The following is a 17,182-nucleotide window of genomic DNA, read 5'->3' as shown; positions in this document are numbered from 1 at the left end:
GTGCGGGGCGGTGCGGGCCCGGGGCTCCCCGCCATGGTGAGCGTCCGCCGGGGGCTGCGGAGGGGCCGCGCGGGGCCGGCATGAAGCGCGGCCGCCCCCGGGACGAGCCGCAGCCCCCGGGCCCCGCTCCCGGCCCCGGCCCCGCCGTGCGGAGGGCAGATGGCGGGCGGCGGGCGGAGCGGAGGCGGCGGGCGGCGACGGCGGCGGCGGCGGCGGCGGAGGAGGAGGACCCGGGCCCGGGCCCGGACTCGGACTCCCTCCCCCTCCGGGGGCGGCACCACCACGACCAGGTAACCGCGGGGACCCACCGCACCGCACCGCAGGACCGGCCAGGGGACCCCCCCTCCCCCCCCGCCTCTCCCCCTCCTCCCTCATTCGCGCTCATCGGCCGCAGCCGGAGGGCTCCCGAACCACCCTCCTTCACAGCCCGCGGGAACGTCCGCCTCCCCCAGGGAGCCTGCCCGGGCTCACCCCCTGTCGTCCTCTCCTCTCCCGTCCAGTTCCTCCAAGAAGCCTGCCCCGACTAAGCCCCACATCTCCTCTCCCATCCGTCTCCTCCTAGAAGTCTGCCCAGACTAAGCCCCGTGTCCTCATCTCTCATCCATCTCCTCTAAGAAGCCTTCCCCAACTAACCCCCCTCCCCCCATCCAACTCCTCCAAGAAGTCTTCCCCGATTAAGCCCCACATCTCCTCTCCCATCCATCTCCTCCTAGAGGCCTGCCCAGACTAACCCCCCCTTCTCATCTCCCATCCAGCTCCTCCAAAAAGCCTTCCCCGACCAATCCCCCTTCTCCTCTTCAATCCAGCTCCTCCAAGAAGCCTTCCCCGACTAAGCCCCACATCTCCTCTCCCATCCATCTCCTCCTAGAAGCCTGCCCAGATTAACCCCCCCTTCTCATCTCCCCTCCATCTCCTCCAAGGAACCTTCCCAGACTCACCCCCTGCCGCCTCCTCTCCCATCCAGCTCCTCCAAGAAGTCTTCCCCGACTAAGCCCCGCATCTCATCTCTCATCCATCTCCTCCAAGGAGCCTTCCCAGGCTAACCCACTGTCTCCTCATCCCCATCCATTTCCTCCTAGAAGCCTTCCCAGACTAACCCTCTGCCTCCTCCTCTCCCATCCATCTCCTTTGAGAAGCCTTCCCCAACTATACCCCCCTTCTCATCTCCCATCCATCTACTCCAACGAGCCTGCCCCAATTAAGCCCCCCATCTCCTCATCTCCCATCCATCTCCTCATCTCCCATCCATCTCCTCATCTCCCATCCATCTCTTCCAAGAAGCCTTCCCAGGCTAAACCCCACATCTCTCCCATCCATTTCCTCCAAAAAGCCTTCCCCGACTAAGCCCCACACCTCCTCTCCCATCCATCCCCTCCAAGAGGCCTTCCCAGGCTAAGCCCCATTTCTCATCTCCCACTCCCAGCAGTTAGAGTGGTGCTCAGCACCTAGTAAGCGCTTAACAAATATAATACTAATGATGATGGTATTTGTTAAGTGCTTACTCTGTGATGAGCACCGTTCTAAGCACTGGGGGAGAGGCATGGAAACCAGGTTGTCCCACGTGGGACTCACAGTGGTAGTGCTCATTTTCCAGATGAGGTCACTGAGGCCTAGACAAGTTAAGTGGCTTGCCCGAGGCTACCCAGCAGACAAGTGCTATTGATGCCTGTCTACTTGTTTTGTTGTCTGTCTCCCCCTTCTAGACTGAGCCTGTTTTTGGGTAGGGATTGTCTCTACCTGTTGCCGAATTGTACTTTCCAAGTGTTTAGTAGAGTACTCTACACACAGTAAGCGCTCAATAAATACGATTGAGGGAATGAATTTATTGAGCGCTTACTGTGTCCAGACCACTGTACTAAGCACTTGGGAAAGTACAGTACAATGATGAAAAGTGACATTCCCTCCCCACAACGAGCTTATGGCTTAGAGAACATGTAACCCCCCCTCCTTCCAAACCGGCAGTTTTCTTTGGTTTGTTCAATAGTATTTATTGAGCGCTTACTGTTTATGGGGGTGTGGGTCATAGTATTTGTAAGGGTCAGCGAGTTGGTGTGGGACTTGCCTGAGTTTGGATGATCTGTTGGTGCTTGGGGAAACTGTGATGGGGATGGTGGGGGGCGTGAGATCAGGGGTAACCAAGTTAATGGTCATTTTGGTCATGCCAGGGGATGGAGTCATCTTCTTTTCAGCAGGCTTTCAGGCTTGCCCAAGTCTTCAAAAAGGGCCAGTCAGTCAATCGTATTTATTGAGCGCTTCCTGTGTGAAAAGCGCTGTAGTAAGCGCGTGGGAGAATACACAACAACCATATAATAGACACATATCCCTGCCCACAATGAACGTAGAGTCCAACACCAGTGGAAAAGTGCACTCCCCACCCCCAAATCCATTCCCAACCCCCCCAAATAAGGAATTGTTTTCTTTGGATTTAGGGGATGTGGATCATAATACTTGTAAGGTTCAGTGAGTTGGCGTGGGATTGCCTGAGACAGAGTGCTGTGGTGGTGCCTTGGAACTAGAAGTTAAACTGCAATCCCCTGTAAAATTGGATGGAGGCTGGGTGCGAGGGGGAAGGGAGGTGTGTTTAGTGGGAGCACTGATTTGGAATCATTCTTCCGTTGTCCCTTCCATTATAATCGAACCTCCTCATTTCCTATTTTTCTTATTCTCCCCCTCTAGACTGTAAGCACGTTGTGAGCGGTGAATGTGTCTACCATCTCTGATGTTTTGTACTCTCCCAAGCACTTAAATTCGGTGCCCTTCACACAGTAAGCGCTCAATAAATATCATCGATTTGGTTATCATGCTCTTGCGAGTATGCCTGTGTCCACTTTCAGCCAGTCAAAAGCATCTACCAGTGGGGTGTTCAGTTTATGGAGATGGTTTGATACTAGGCATTGTGGAAATTTTAGAGGGAATGGAATTTCCAATCCCTGCCCTTGTAACACCCATTGTTTTTATGAGATGTTCTTCCCCTTGACTCTATTTATTGCCATTGTTCTTGTCTGTCTGTCTCCCCCATTAGACTGTAAGCCTGTCAAACGGCAGGGACTGTCTCTATCTGTTGCCGACTTGTTCATTCCAAGCGCTTAGTACAGTGCTCTGCACATAGTAAGCGCTCAATAAATACTATTGAATGAATGAATGAATAATGGGAAAGATAGGACAAACAAATGTAAGCACAGGTGATCATCATAAGGATGAGCCCCACGTGGGACAGGAACTGTGCTTGATTTGCTTACATTGTTTCTGCCCCCGCTCACAGTAAGGTGCTTTGCATTTTACTTGTCATTTATTCTTTCCTGACCCCTAATTTATTTTAAAACCTGCCTCCCCCGTAAGTTTCTGGGCGGCCGGGATTCTGGCTACCAACTGTATTGTACCTAACTGTAGTTTCCCAAGTGTTTGGTACAGTTCCGTGCAAACAGAAGTCAGTTGTATTTATTGAGCGCCTCATTCACTCGGTAATATTTATTGAGGGCTTACTGTGTGCGGAGCCCTGTACTAAGCACTGGGGAGAGAACAATGTAACAGTAAACACATTTCCTGCCCACAGTGAGTGCTTAATTAAGACGATTGATTTCATAAGCGCAGCCCTACAGCCCCACCTCAGCCCCATAATACTTAATGTAAATATTCTTCTACCCTACTGTTTTCCCTCCCTGTCTCCCCTTGTAAACTGTCAGTTCACTGTCGGCAAGGATCGTGCCTACCAACTCTGTTGTATTGCACTTTCAATCAATCAATTGTATTTCCTGAGCGCTTACTGTGTGCAGGGCACTGTATGAAACGCTTGGGAGAAGACAACACAGCACTGTAACAGACCCATTCCCTGCCCACAATGAACTTAGAGAAGCGGGAGACAGACAATATAAATTACAGAAATATACCCAAGTGCTGTCAGGTTGAGGGGGCTGGTGAGTAAAGGGAGCAAGTCAGGGCAATGTAGAAGGTAGGAGGGAAAGAGGAAATTAGGGCTTAGTCAGGGAAGGCTTCTTGGAGGAGTTGTGCCTTCAATAAGGCTTTGAAGGTGGGGAGAATCACTGTCTGTCGGGTATGAGGAGGGGGAGGGCGATCCAGGCCAGAGGCAGGATGTGGGCGAGAGGTCGGTGGGCGAGAGGTCGGCAGTGAGACGGGCGAAATGGGCACAGTGAGAGAAGGTTGGCATTAGGGGAGCAAAGTGCATGGGCTGGGTTGGAGTTGGAGAGTAGCAAAGTGACTTTGTCTTCAAAGCAGTAATTGTGCTTAGGAGTTGTTGTTTTTTGGCTTCATCACTTTAGTATTTTTGTGTTGAACCTCATTATCTTCCTATTCTCTTTGAATTTTCTCTGCACCTTAGCCCTTCATTCTTATGCCTGAGTATCACAGGCTACTTACTCTCTTAATGTTTATTTTCCCCAGCCCTTAACCTAATGCTTCGTTCATTCATTCAATAGTATTTATTGAGCGCTTACTATGTGCAGAGCACTGTACTAAGCGCTTGGAATGAACAAGTCGGCAACAGATAGAGACAGTCCCTGCCGTTTGATGGGCTTACAGTCTAAGAGGGCTTCACCCTTTTAAAGGAAGGGAAGTGGCATGGCCTAGTGGGGAGAGCCTGGGCCTGGAAGTCAGAGGACTTCTGTTGTAATCCCGGCTATTCCCACCTGTCTGCTGTTTAACCTTGGACAAGTCACTTCACTCCTCTCTGCCTCCATTCCCTCGTCTGCAAAAAATGGGGATTCGATCCCTGTTCTCCCTCCTACTTAGATTGTGAGTCCCACGTGTGTGTGTGTCCTCTCCAGTTAACTTGTAGCTACCCCTGCGCTTAGAAGAGGGCATGGCACATAGTAAGCCCTTAAATGTCATTAAAAAATAACTGTGATTGATTACTCCCATTAGAGCACTATTATTGCCTTGCCACGGAATGGTGATGGCAATATAATAATAATAATGTTGGTATTTGTTAAGCGCTTACTGTGTGCTGAGCACTGTTCTAAGCGCTGGGGTAGATACAGGGTCATCAGGTTGTCCCACGTGAGGCTCTCGGTCTTCACCCACATTTTACAGATGAGGTCACTGAGGCACCGAGAAGTTAAGCGACTTGCTCTAAGTCACCCAGCTGACAGGTGGCGGAGCCGGGATTAGAACCCATGGCCTCTAACTCCTAAACCCGTTGCTTCTCTATTGGTAGCAGCACGGCATGGTGGATAGACCACCGGCCTAGGAGTCAGAAGGTCATGGGTTCTTATCCCGGCTCTGCCACTTGTCTGCTATGTGACCTTGGGCAAGTCACTTCACTTCTCTGGGCCTCAGTGACCTCTTGTAAAAATGGGGATTGAGACTATGAGTCCCAAGTGGGACTGGGACTGTGTCCAATCTGATTTGCTTGTATCCACCCCAATGCTCAGTACAGGAATGGGCACATAGTAAGCGCTTAACAAACACCATAATTATTATTATTAAGCACTTTGTTAATGTTAAGAACCGCGGGAGATGGGCTGGGCTGTTTCAGGCAGGCATGTGGACTTGGGGGTTGGCAGGAGTCAACCTTACATGGATACAATCTCCTGAAAGAGAACATACACTTTTGGGGCTTGGCTATCCATGACCTCAGCTCCTCTGGACCGTGTGCTCATTGTGGGCAGGGAATGTATACTGTAGTCTCCCACACGCTTAGTACAGAGCTCTGTGCACAGTAAGCACTCAATAAATACGACTAACTGACTCTTGGGATTTTTTCCTCTCTTATGGAGATTCTGCTGTTGATTGTTCATCTCTTCAGATGTCAGAAATGAAGAGGAGGAGAGCAATTCTGCTCTGAAATCTCAGACTGATTCAGTCTCTTGAAATGATCATGGGCAAGCTGGATTGGGATCCCTTTTTTTTAAAAAAAAATGATATTGGTTAAACGCTTACTATGTAGTAAGGGCTGGGGTAGATACAACAAAATCAGGTTGGACACAGTCCGTGTCCCACATGGGGCTCACAGTCTTAATCCCCATTTTCCAGATGAGAGAACTGAGGCACAGAGAAGTGACTTGCCCAAGGTTTCACAGCAGACAGGTGGTGGAGCTCAGATTAGAACCCAGGTCCTTCGGATTCCCAGACCTGTGGTCTATGCAGTAGGCCACACCGCTTCTGCCCTGAATGGACTTCTGATTTTATCAGTGATTTTTTAATTTTGCTTTTGTAGATTGAGGTTTCTTTCTGTTTCTATGGCATGGTTTAGTTTGGACTCTTTGCCCGAAACTTAAAATATTTATTCATGCATACTTTCCTAAAAGGGGGCTGTTAATTTACCATTTTAACACCCAGGGCTTTTGGGAGAGTGAACATGGTGATGCGTTTGAAGGTGATTTGAGCTCTTGGCAGTTGTCTAAATTACTGTGGGGGTATTCGGTACTTAATAAATTTGGGTAGGTCTTAAAAAGATTATTAAAAAATCTTTGCTATTTGTGGGCAGAGTGAGAGGGAGTTAAGATAAATAAGGCACTTGACCTTAATGAAAGGAGTTTACCTTGAGATGGGATCCCAGTATTCGACAGTAGGAAAGACAATCCCTGTGCTTTAAATATCTTTGCAGCATATGTATTGGGATATACATTTATTCAGTTCACTTCTACCCCGTCTTGTAGCTAAAATTGAATAGGAAATGTTACTTGTCGATAGGGAATTAGGATGGCTCTCCAGCCCTCTTAGAGGTGACTAGACTGTAAACTTGTTGTGGCCTGGGAACCTGTCTACCAACTCCATCGTATCGACTCTCCCAAGAGAGCGTGGTCCGCACACAGTAAGCACTCGATAATTTTTTTTTAATGGTCTTTGTTAAGCGCTTACTATGTGCCAGGCACTCTCCTAAGCACTGGGGTAGATACAAGGTAATTAGGTTGGACAAAGTCCCTGTCCCACATGGGACTCAGAGTACTATTCCCCATTTTACAGATGAAGTGACTGAGGCACAGAGAACTCAAGTGATTTGCCCAAAGTCACACAGCAGATGAGTGATGGAGCCGGATTTAGAACCAGGTCCTTCTGACTTCAAGGCCCTGTACTCTAATCATTTGGCCACTCTGCTTCTCATAGATGTCATTGATGGATTAAATAGATGGTGGAGTTATACACTTAAGGCCAACCTAACACAGAGACTGGTGTTCAGATGTGCTTGTTCCATTTGTCTCACTGTGATGTGGGATGTTGATGTAAAAGAAGAAAAATTAATTTGAACAGGGTAAATAGTCTCTTTTAACCATGTGCCTCCATTTAGCCTCTAAATCTAAGCATTTTTAGAAATGCAATCTCTGTAGGAAGTTTCTGAAGACTTACTTTATTACATACGTCCAGGTATTATCTCCCTGTAAAAGTACCATAATTGATTTTTGTTTTTGAAAAAAGGAAGAGTGCAAGATGAACATTTCATTAGACTTCTATTAGCTGAGTGTATATATGTTTGGCCCACAGACAGTTAAAAAAATAAAAGTTACGACAAAAGTGTTACTCTACAGCATTTGAGTGCCACTTTTTTTTTAACCTAGTAGACTAAATGTCTCTTAAATGCATTAAGAATCATTATTCTTAAGAACTTAACTGAAACTATAAAGCACTGCAGTATGCTTGGTATTCTTTGTATCAACACCGAGAGGAAGGTTTGTTCTGTAGTCTCCATTTTCGATGGGGGAGTTGTTTCTTACTAAACAGAGGAAGATTAAATGGAGTATTCCAGCTTGTGGCAACCTCTGTAGAAGCGAAGATCGTATTTGAGATTCCCCCTAGACTAAGCTATTATGGGCAGGGAATGTCTGTTATATTGTCCTAGTGACCTATCCCAAATGCTTAGTACAGTGCTCTGCACCCAGCAAGTGCTCATTAAATACGATTGATTGATAAAGGAAGGGAGGAGAGAAGTCAGCACTGAAAGGAAGGTGAGTTTAGAAAAGCAAATCCAAACAGCCTTAGGACACTGATTGGAAGGAACTAATGGGAAAAAAAGCCTAACAGAGTAAAAGTCTTAAAAAATCTGACTGTTCCTTGAATGAACAGTTCTCCAGGTATAGTACTTAGGAAAAACCAAAAAGATGCCTGTTGGTTAGACCCACAAGGATATAGAAACCTGTAAAGAGAAATGTACAGTATATTAGGTCATCGAGAGGCAGTGTTGCCAAGTGGATAGCGCACGGGCCTGGGGGTCAGAAGTACCCGGTTTCTAATCCCAGCTCCGCCACTTGTCTGCTGTGTGACCTTGGGCACGTCGTTTCATTACCTCTGGACTTCAGTTACTTCACTGGTAAAATGGGGATTAACCTGATTACTTGGTATCTATGCCAGTGCTTAGAACAGTGCCTGGCTCATAGTAAGTGCTTTACTAATGCTCCCCCCCCCAAAAAAAAAACCAGCAAGGAGGAGTGTGCCAGATGTGAGATACAACTGGCAGGAGAGATAAATGATGACTAAAACTTTTATTGGACTTTATCTTGAAAATTTTGCTTAGGAAACATCCAAATATGTCTGGAGAGGATGCCTGTCTTGCTGTTTGTCATTCAAGGGTTATATGCTAATGTGTGTGTTTCCAGGCCTGGTATATTGTGTTTTTGCTCGGCAAGGAGTTTTAATCTGGACAACATTTGCCTCTGGGAGGCAAATCTGACCATTTTTAATGGGTCCTTTTATGGAAATGTTGTTTGAGCCAACTGGCTTTAGGAAATTGTACCACTTTGCCTAGTACAAATGCTAATCATCTGGGAGTTGGGGTCTCTTCAACTTGTGTGATTTTGGTAATCTTTCTAAGACTCGCAGTGAATCTAAACCTTTTAAGTGTGAGATGAAGCCAGAAACATGGGACTTCGGGGATCATCTTAGCCACTGACTATTGGTAGCTGTTTTCATTATCGTTATTAGTGGAATTTTGTGAATGTCTTAATTGGTGAGGAGCTCTGCACCAGGTCCTCGGAGAATATTCAGAAGAGGTGTAAGATGTGGTCCCCACCCAAGCCAATACGGTAAACAAGCACCACTAGCTGACAAGTATAATTGTCCTTCCCCCAAGCCAGTCTCTCACTCTCCTGCTGGCTTCTTTTTTTTTTCCTTTTAAAGCACCCCAAATTGTCCAGTATGGAAGAGGATTTGCACATGAATGCTTTAGAGGAAAATGCAGTAAATGAAAGCCTAAACCCCTCTCTTTGGTTGTGAAGTAATTCTCCAAGAAACCCTCTACTTTGGGGAGAAAGAAGCAAATGAAAAACTTTGGTTTCTGCCCACTTCTCTGAGAGTGTAAATCTTCTCTGAAATACCTGCCGGTGAGAGCCATAAAGAGGTTACATTATGTCTTGGTGTTCTGCCATTTGCACTCCGTTAAAGGAAAATTGATTCTGCAAGTCCTGCCTGTGGGTTGGAAGGGAAAAGCCTTTTCCGTAGAGTCCAGGCAGTTTGCCTGAAGAAATGTTTACCCTCCTCCTCCTCCAGGTGGAAGCAGGGGTGTGAAAAGTAGGGAGCCAGTCGTATTTATTGAGCGCTTACTGCGTGCAGAGCACTGTATTAAGCGCTTGGGAGATTTCCTGCCCACTACGAGCTTCCAGTCCGAAGGGGGAGACAGGCAAAGGTGAGAGACATGGGGTTGTTCTCAGGTCCCTCTGGATGAGGATCACCAGGTCTTGCAAGGCCGAATCCCCTTAAATGATGATGATGATGGCATTTGTTAAGCGCTTACTATGTTTCAAGCACTGTTCTAAGCGCTTGGGAGGATACAAGGTGGTCAGGTTGTCCCATGTGGGGCTCTCAGTCTTCATCCCCATTTTACAGATGGGGTACCTGAGGCCCAGAGAAGTTAAGTGACTTACCCAAAGTCACACAGCTGACAAGTGGCTGAGCCGGGCTTTGAACCCCTGATCTGACTCCCAAGCCCGTGCTCTTTCCACTGGGCCATGCTGCTTAAAGCAGTATGGTCTGGTGGCTAGAGCCCGGGCCCCAGAGTCAGAAGGACCTGGGTTCTAATCCCGGCTCCGCCATCTGTCATCTCGATGGTCTTGGGCAAGTCACTTCTCTGGGCCTCAGTTCCCTCATCTGTAAAATGGAGATTGACTGTGAGGCCCATATGGGCTAGGGACTGTGTCCAACCTAACTTGTGTCTGTATCCCAGCGCTTAGTAAAGTGCCTGGCACGTAGTAAGCACTTAAATACCATTAAAAAGAAAAAAATTAACCCAAGGGAGAGAAGCAAAACTAGATCCGGAGGCCGTCCCAAATCTCAGCTGTACATCTCCGGAAATGGTATGGCTTCCTGTCCAGGCTGGGCTGACCAACGATGAGTGGGCAGTGGGAGCCCAATAATAAGAATAAGAATAATAAGAATAGTGGTATTTGTTAAGCGCTTACTATGTGCTAGGCACTGTACTAAGCACTGGGGTGGATTCAAAGAAATCAGGCTGGACACAGTCCCTGCCCCTCAGGGGGGCTCACAGTCTCAATCCCCATTTTACAGATGAGGTAACTGAGGCCCAGTGAAGTGACTTGCCCAAGGTCACACAACAGATATATGGTAGAGCATGGATTTATGACTCTCAAGCCTGCACTCTAACCATTCCGCCACACTGCTTCTCAAGGAGAAACCGAGAGGTTCAACGGATCCCATCTCAGTCCAGAAACTTATTTTCATTATTCACTTGTATTTATTGAGCTCTCAGTGTGCTCTGCACCAGTGTTCTGCACTGTACCAAACACTTGGGAGAGTACAATACAACAGACTTGGTAGACACGTTCCCTGCCCACAATGAGCTTACAGTCTAGGGGGCCTGTACATCAGTACGAGGGACACCATGCCCATACTTCAGGCATTTAATACAGTGCCCTGCACATAGTCAGCGCTCAATAAATAACATCGAATGGCTGATTTCTATTCATGATTGCACCCACTTCTCCTATAAGGTGGGCGTTGGCTTTCATGCAGAGCCTGTGTTACAGAAACACGCACCCGTTGCTGCGGGTTTGTATGCTACACAACCGTTTCTTCCCCCATCCCTCTTTGTTGTACTCAGATGGGTGGTGGAAGAATGTTCCCTAATTCCATCCTCACGTTCTATCCAAAACTCATAATGAAAACACATGTTCTGGCAGGACTGAATGTATTTGACCGTATATATTTTTTTTGAATGGTATTTGTTAAGTGCTTACTTTGTGTATATATTTTTTTTTTGGAATGGTATTTGTTTGGTATTTGTATGGTTTGTTAAGCACTTACTATGTGCCAGGCACCGTATTAAGTGCCGGGGTAGATAAAAGCTAGTCAGGTTGGACCCAGTCCATGTCCCTCGTGGGGCTCACAGTCTTAACCCCCATTTTGCAAATGAGGCCCAGGGAAGAAACGTGACTTGCCCAAGCAAGCTTGTCTGTCCACAGCAGACAAGTAGTGGAGCCGGGATTAGAACGCAGGTCCTTTTGTCTCCCAGATCCGGTATCTGTCCACTAGGCCTTTGGAAGAAGGGTTTGGAATACATTCCCGAGCTCCCCCCATCTTAAAGCCGCAGGATTTGAGTTCCCACTACCACCACTTTCCCTCGGGAGCACTTAAGAGTGTATCTGAGAGAAGCAGTATGGTCTAGTGGAAAGTCGGAGAGTCGGAGAGCCTGGGTTCTAGTCCGGATTCACCACTTGTCTGCTGTGTGACCTTGGATAAATCACTACACTGGGCCTCAGTTCCCTCATCTGTAAAATGCAGATTGAGATTGTGAGCCCTGTATGGGGCAGGGATTGGGTCCAACCCGATTTGCTTGTATCTACCCCTTAGTTCAGAGCTTACAGAAAGCACTTAACAAATGCCACAATTATTATTATTATCTTTGAAACTCTTGTTTCCCCCTCCTTGCAATTTATAATAATAATGTTGGTATTTGTTAAGCGCTTACTATGTGCAGAGCACTGTTCTAAGCGCTGGGGTAGATACAGGGTAATCAGGTTGTCCCACATGAGGCTCACAGTTAATCTCCATTTTACAGATGAGGTAACTGAGGCACAGAGAGGTTAAGTGACTTGCCCACAGTCACACAGCTGACAAGTGGCAGAGCCGGGAGTCGAACTCATGACCTCTGACTCCGAAGCCCAGGCTCTTTACCATTGAGCCACGCTGCTTCCCAATTTATTGGATTGTGTGCCTCTCACTGCTGGATTGTGAGCTCCTCAAGGGATCATAACTACCAAATTTATTGGACTCTCCCTAGCTCGTAGTTCAGGGAGTAAGCACTCAATAAATCTGATTAACCGCGCACCGTGGCCCAGTGGAAAGAGCATGGGACTGGGAGTCAGGAAACCCAGGTTGGAGTCCTAGCTCTGCCACTGGTTAGCCATGTGACCTCGGGCAAGTCACTTAACCTCCCTGGGCTTCAGTTTCCTCAATTATAAAATGCCCAGAAGATACCAATTCTGTCCTTTTATGTTTGTGTCCTAAGGGCGGCTCACCAGTCATAAAAACCCAGAACAATAGATGTTTTACCTGCATTAGGAGCTTTTTGGGATAATGGATACTTTTGTAATCTTTATGGCTGGTTACCTATTTATGATCCCTTTTGAAATCATTAAAAGAGGTTTTGAAAGTAAACCAACTTGTTCATTTTGATCCTTCAGAGCTTACCAAAAAGGCCAATTTTTTTTATTTATGGTATTTGTTTAGAGCTTAGGATGGCTCTTGCATTGTTCTAAGCACAGGGTAGATAAAAGCTTATCAGGTGGGTCGCAGTTTCTGGCCTAAGTAGGGCTCACAATCTAGGAAGGAGGGAGTAGGGCAAGCCGCATGGATGAGCTTGGGAATTAGAGGTCATGGGTTCTAATCCTTACTCCCCCACTTGTCAGCTGGGTGACTTTGGGCCAATCACTTAACTTCTCTGGGCCTCAGTTACCTCATTTGTAAAGTGGGGATTAAGACTGTGAGCCCCCACATGGGACAACCTGATAACCTTGTATCTACGCCAGTGCTTAGAACAGTGCTTGGCACACAGTGACCGCTTAAATACCATCGTCATCATCATCATCATTATTATTATTATTCAATCCGTTGAGGAAACTGAAGTATGGGGAAGTGAAGTGACTTGCCCAAGGTCACTCAGCAAGCAGTTGGCAGAGTCAGAATTAGAACCCAGGTCCTCTGACTTCCAGGCCCATGCTCTTTCCACTTGGCCACCCCAGATAAGACATTTTAGATGGGAAGTTACTTTGAGCACAGTTGTTGGTGTGGGTATTTTGAAATGCTGGAGAGACTAACTTAATCAGAAAGGCAAAATTTTACTTGCTGGGAAAAGAGTGCCGGGCTAGGAATCTGGAGATGAGGGTTATAGTTTGGGTTGACACTGTCTAACTGTAGGATCCTGGGCAAGTCACTTTCCCTTCTTATGCCTCTTTTCTTACCTGAACAATGAGGATAAAAAAACATTCGTCCGTAATGTATCTTATGGGGATGTTAAGAATGAAAACCTCTCCGACTACAACCCAGCCTGCACACTTCGCTTCTCTAGTGCTAACCTTCTCCCTGTGCCTCCATCTCACCTAGCTCGCCGCCCACTCCTTGCCCACGTCCTGCCCCTGACCCGCAACGCCCTCCTTCCTCAAATCCGATAGACAATTATTCTCCCCCTCTCCCCCTTCGAAGTCTTATTGAAGGCACATCTCCTCCAGGAGGCCTTCTCTGACTAAGCCTCCCCTTTTCCTCTTCTCTCACTCCTGCGTCACCCTGACTTGCTCCTTCTGTCCCCCACCCTCCCCCCAGCCCCACTGCACTTGTGTACCTATCTGTAATTTTTAAAAATATATTAATGTCTGTCTCCCCTCCTCTAGACTGCTTCATATTGTACGGCCGAAGAGGTTCCACGTATTGGTAGTGTTGCTGCATAAAACTAAAAATGTCCCATATTTTTCTACAAGCCGCAGCTGAAAACTCTCTGCTAGATATCTGCATCGGTAGTCAGATTGTAGGTCATTTTCTTCTTGAAATAAAAGTTCACAGGAATTAACTCATTAAATTATGAAGATATACAGTTAATGTCAATAATGCCCGTTTCCTTTTCCTCTTTAAATTGTGTCAAAGCTCTCCAGGGAGTAATTTTGACATCCGTTCATTCAGCAGTCACTTATCAACAATGTCCCCTTATTCAGCAGTGCTTTTTTTTTAAATTGTCTGATTCTATTTTGTGAAAATTCTATTTCGAGAAACGACGCAGCCTCGCAGTCTATGAGGACTAGTGTTTTTTAACCTGTGAGTTTAAACAAGGTGGGATTAATGTGTTTCAAATAAATATTCTGTAGTCGATGGGTGAGGAAAAGCTATTCACTGGCAATCATAAAATAAGACAGGCTTTTAAAATGTCAGGTGCCATAGAAACCCTCAGTACAGTGACGATAATCACTGGCTGCTTTATTGTCCTGAATTCAATCTTTCTAAGAACTAGTTCCGGATTTCCTATATAGTGGTCTTCCCAACTAAGCCTTCATTTCCTCTACTCCCTCTCCCTTCTGAGCCACCCTATGTATTTGGAGCCGTACCTTCTAAACACTTGATATTCACCCCACCCTCAGCCCCGTGGCATTTATCTACCCGTCTGTATTTTATTTTAATGTCTGTCTCGCCTTCTACAATGTAAGCCTGTTCTGGGCAGGGAATGTGTCTCCCAATTCTTGAATTGTGCTCACTCTGCTGCTTAGTACAGTGCTCTGAGCAGAGTAAGCACTCAATAAATGCTGGCGATGATGATGATTGTACTCTCTTAGAGAAGCAGCGTGGCTCAGTAGAAAGAGCACAGGCTTTGGAGTCATAGATCATGGGTTGGAATCCCGGCTCTCCCACTTGTCAGCTGTGTGACTTTGGGCAAGTCACTTAACTTCTCTGTGCCTCAGTGACCTCATCTGTAAAATGGGGATTAAGACTGTGAACCCCACGTGGGACAACCTGATTCCCTTGTGTCTACCCCAGCGCTTAGAACAGTGCTCGGCACATAGTAAGCGCTTAACAAATACCAACATTATTATTATTACTCTCCCAAGCATTTAATAGAGTGCTCTGCACAATGCAAGCACGCAATAATAATAATAATCGTTTCTTTTCTTAAACGCTTAGTGTGTGCCATGCACTTTATTAAATGCCGGGGTGGATATGAGCAAATCAGGTGGACACAGCCCCACTGGGGGCTCACAGTCTTAATCCCCATTTTACGGATGAGGGAACTCAGGCCCAGTGAAGTGACTTGCCACAGAGCAGACAAGGGGCAGAGCGGGAATTAGAACCCCAGTCCGTCTTGTTCAGTGCTTACTGTGTGGCAAATACTCTTCTAAGCGCTGGGGTAGAAACAGGCTGATCGAGGTGGATGTGGGCCTGACTCCTAGGTCCGTGTTCTATCCATGAGGCAGTTGGTGGAAGGGGTTGGAATATGTCCCTGATCTCCCACCATCTTGATGCGACAGGACGTGGGGACCCTCTACAACCACTGTCCCTCGGGAGCACTTACGTGCGTATCTTTTAAACTCTCTGGCTTCCCCCTACTTGTAATCTCTTGTAGCGTATGTGTGTTTCCCACCGCTAGATTGTGAACTCCTCAGACGACCAGGCCTACCAAATCTATTGCATCTTCCCGAGCTCGTAGTTGAGGGAGTAAGCACTCGATAAATACGATTAATTGTTTGGTCCCCGGTCACCAGGCAGCATGGCCCAATGGAAGGAGCCAGGTTTGAGGCTTTTGGCTATTTCTGGTCTTTCCAGTCCGTGTGTGGGAGAGCTGTACGCCTCTCTCACCTTCCTTTCCCTTGATTCTCCTAAGAAGCAGCGTGGCCTAGTGGAAAGAGCCTGGGCCTGGGCGTCAGAGGACGTGGGTTCTAATCCCGGCTCCGCCACTTGTCTGCTGCGGGACCTTGGGCAAGCCACTTCAGTTCTCCGCCTCATCTGGAAAATGGGGATTAAGACTCTGAGCCCCACATGGGACAACCTGGTGTCTCCTCCAGCTCTTAGAACAATGCTTGGCACATAGTAAGCGATTCATAAATCCCATCATTATTGTTATTATTATTGATTCATTCAGTTGTATTTATCGAGTGCTTACTCTATGCAGAGTATAGTACATCAATAAAGAGACACATTCTCTGCTCACAGTGAGCTTACACTCTAGAGTGGGGTTGGTGCTGCTGGCAGTGAGGCAAGCCATCTGCTTGTGGTGAAAAATGTCTTCCTCTGCTCCCTCATCAGCCTCAGGGTCCCTTTCTGGGAGAGAGGAAAGGGCAGTAATTAAGGACCACTCCGGCTTCTCTCCAAACTCATATTTGATCACCACCATATGCCCTTGCAAATCCCCATTTGCCTCACCCTTATCAGGTGAGGGTGGCCGCCCAACAATCAATCAATCCTATTTACTGAGTACTTTCTGGGTGCAGAGCACTGTACTAAGTCCGTGGCAGAGTCCATTGCAACAGTACAACAGACACTTTCCATGCCCACAACGAGTTTACAGTCTAGTCTAATCGAATTACCTTCCACAAACCCTTTTCAAGAATATCTCTATTTTATGTAAATCTGTGTGTGTGTGTGTGTGTATGTATAAGCACATACACCTATATACAATGTATATGTTATATATATGTATATTTTGTGGACGTTGTGAAGAGTTTAAATTTCACCCAGGTTGAGAAAGATAGTAGATCAAAAGAATGCTGTGGTTTTGAAAGATTGTTTCCTTTAATTGTTGTGGCACCAAGGTTACAATTCTAGCTTGTTTTGCCTAAGGCAGTAGCAAGATCCTTATTTTCCCTTGTTAGTTTTTATGATTTGACATCTTGGGTTAATTTATCTCAATTGTGTACATGTCTTTTAAAGAAAATAGTGAAAGGTTATCGTCCCTCTGAGGGCAAAGTTCGATTCAATTTTATGTATACGGATCAAACAACATACCTACATTTGTGTTTTATGGGTGTGGTGAATTTCCCGAATGATTGCATCTGGCAAATTTTGTCTCTTACGCCCTTTACGGTTCACATATTCATGTGTGGCCCTAGGGTTAGGTTGTACAATTTAGTTGATTTTACTGGCCATTATTTTTTCAACTGAATATTTCTGGGCTGTATTCTATGAGACCAACAATTTTTGGATCATCAGTGAGTGCGTTTGTATCTTCAGCATACCAAGAAAATGATAAAGCCATCCATTTGGGGAATAACAAAAACCTGAATTAAGGAAATTAAGTCCCTTTTGA

General features: G+C 46.6%; 1 protein-coding gene across 1 annotated transcript in view; it reads left to right on the top strand.

The window, feature by feature from the left end:
- The first annotated feature begins 235 nt into the window (after positions 1-235).
- The window catches only part of MAST2 (microtubule associated serine/threonine kinase 2), a 207,165-nt gene continuing 190,218 nt past the window's right edge, over positions 236-17,182 (top strand). The window contains exon 1 of the mRNA XM_029083079.2: positions 236-290. The gene's annotated coding sequence lies outside the window, so the exon portion shown is untranslated. The remainder of the gene's footprint in view (positions 291-17,182) is intronic.

Source organism: Ornithorhynchus anatinus, chromosome 18 (assembly GCF_004115215.2).
Source record: "Ornithorhynchus anatinus isolate Pmale09 chromosome 18, mOrnAna1.pri.v4, whole genome shotgun sequence".
NCBI classification, from domain to species: domain Eukaryota; kingdom Metazoa; phylum Chordata; class Mammalia; order Monotremata; family Ornithorhynchidae; genus Ornithorhynchus; species Ornithorhynchus anatinus.
The sequence above is the reverse complement of the archived record's forward strand: the minus strand, read 5'-3'. Positions and strand labels throughout refer to the sequence as shown.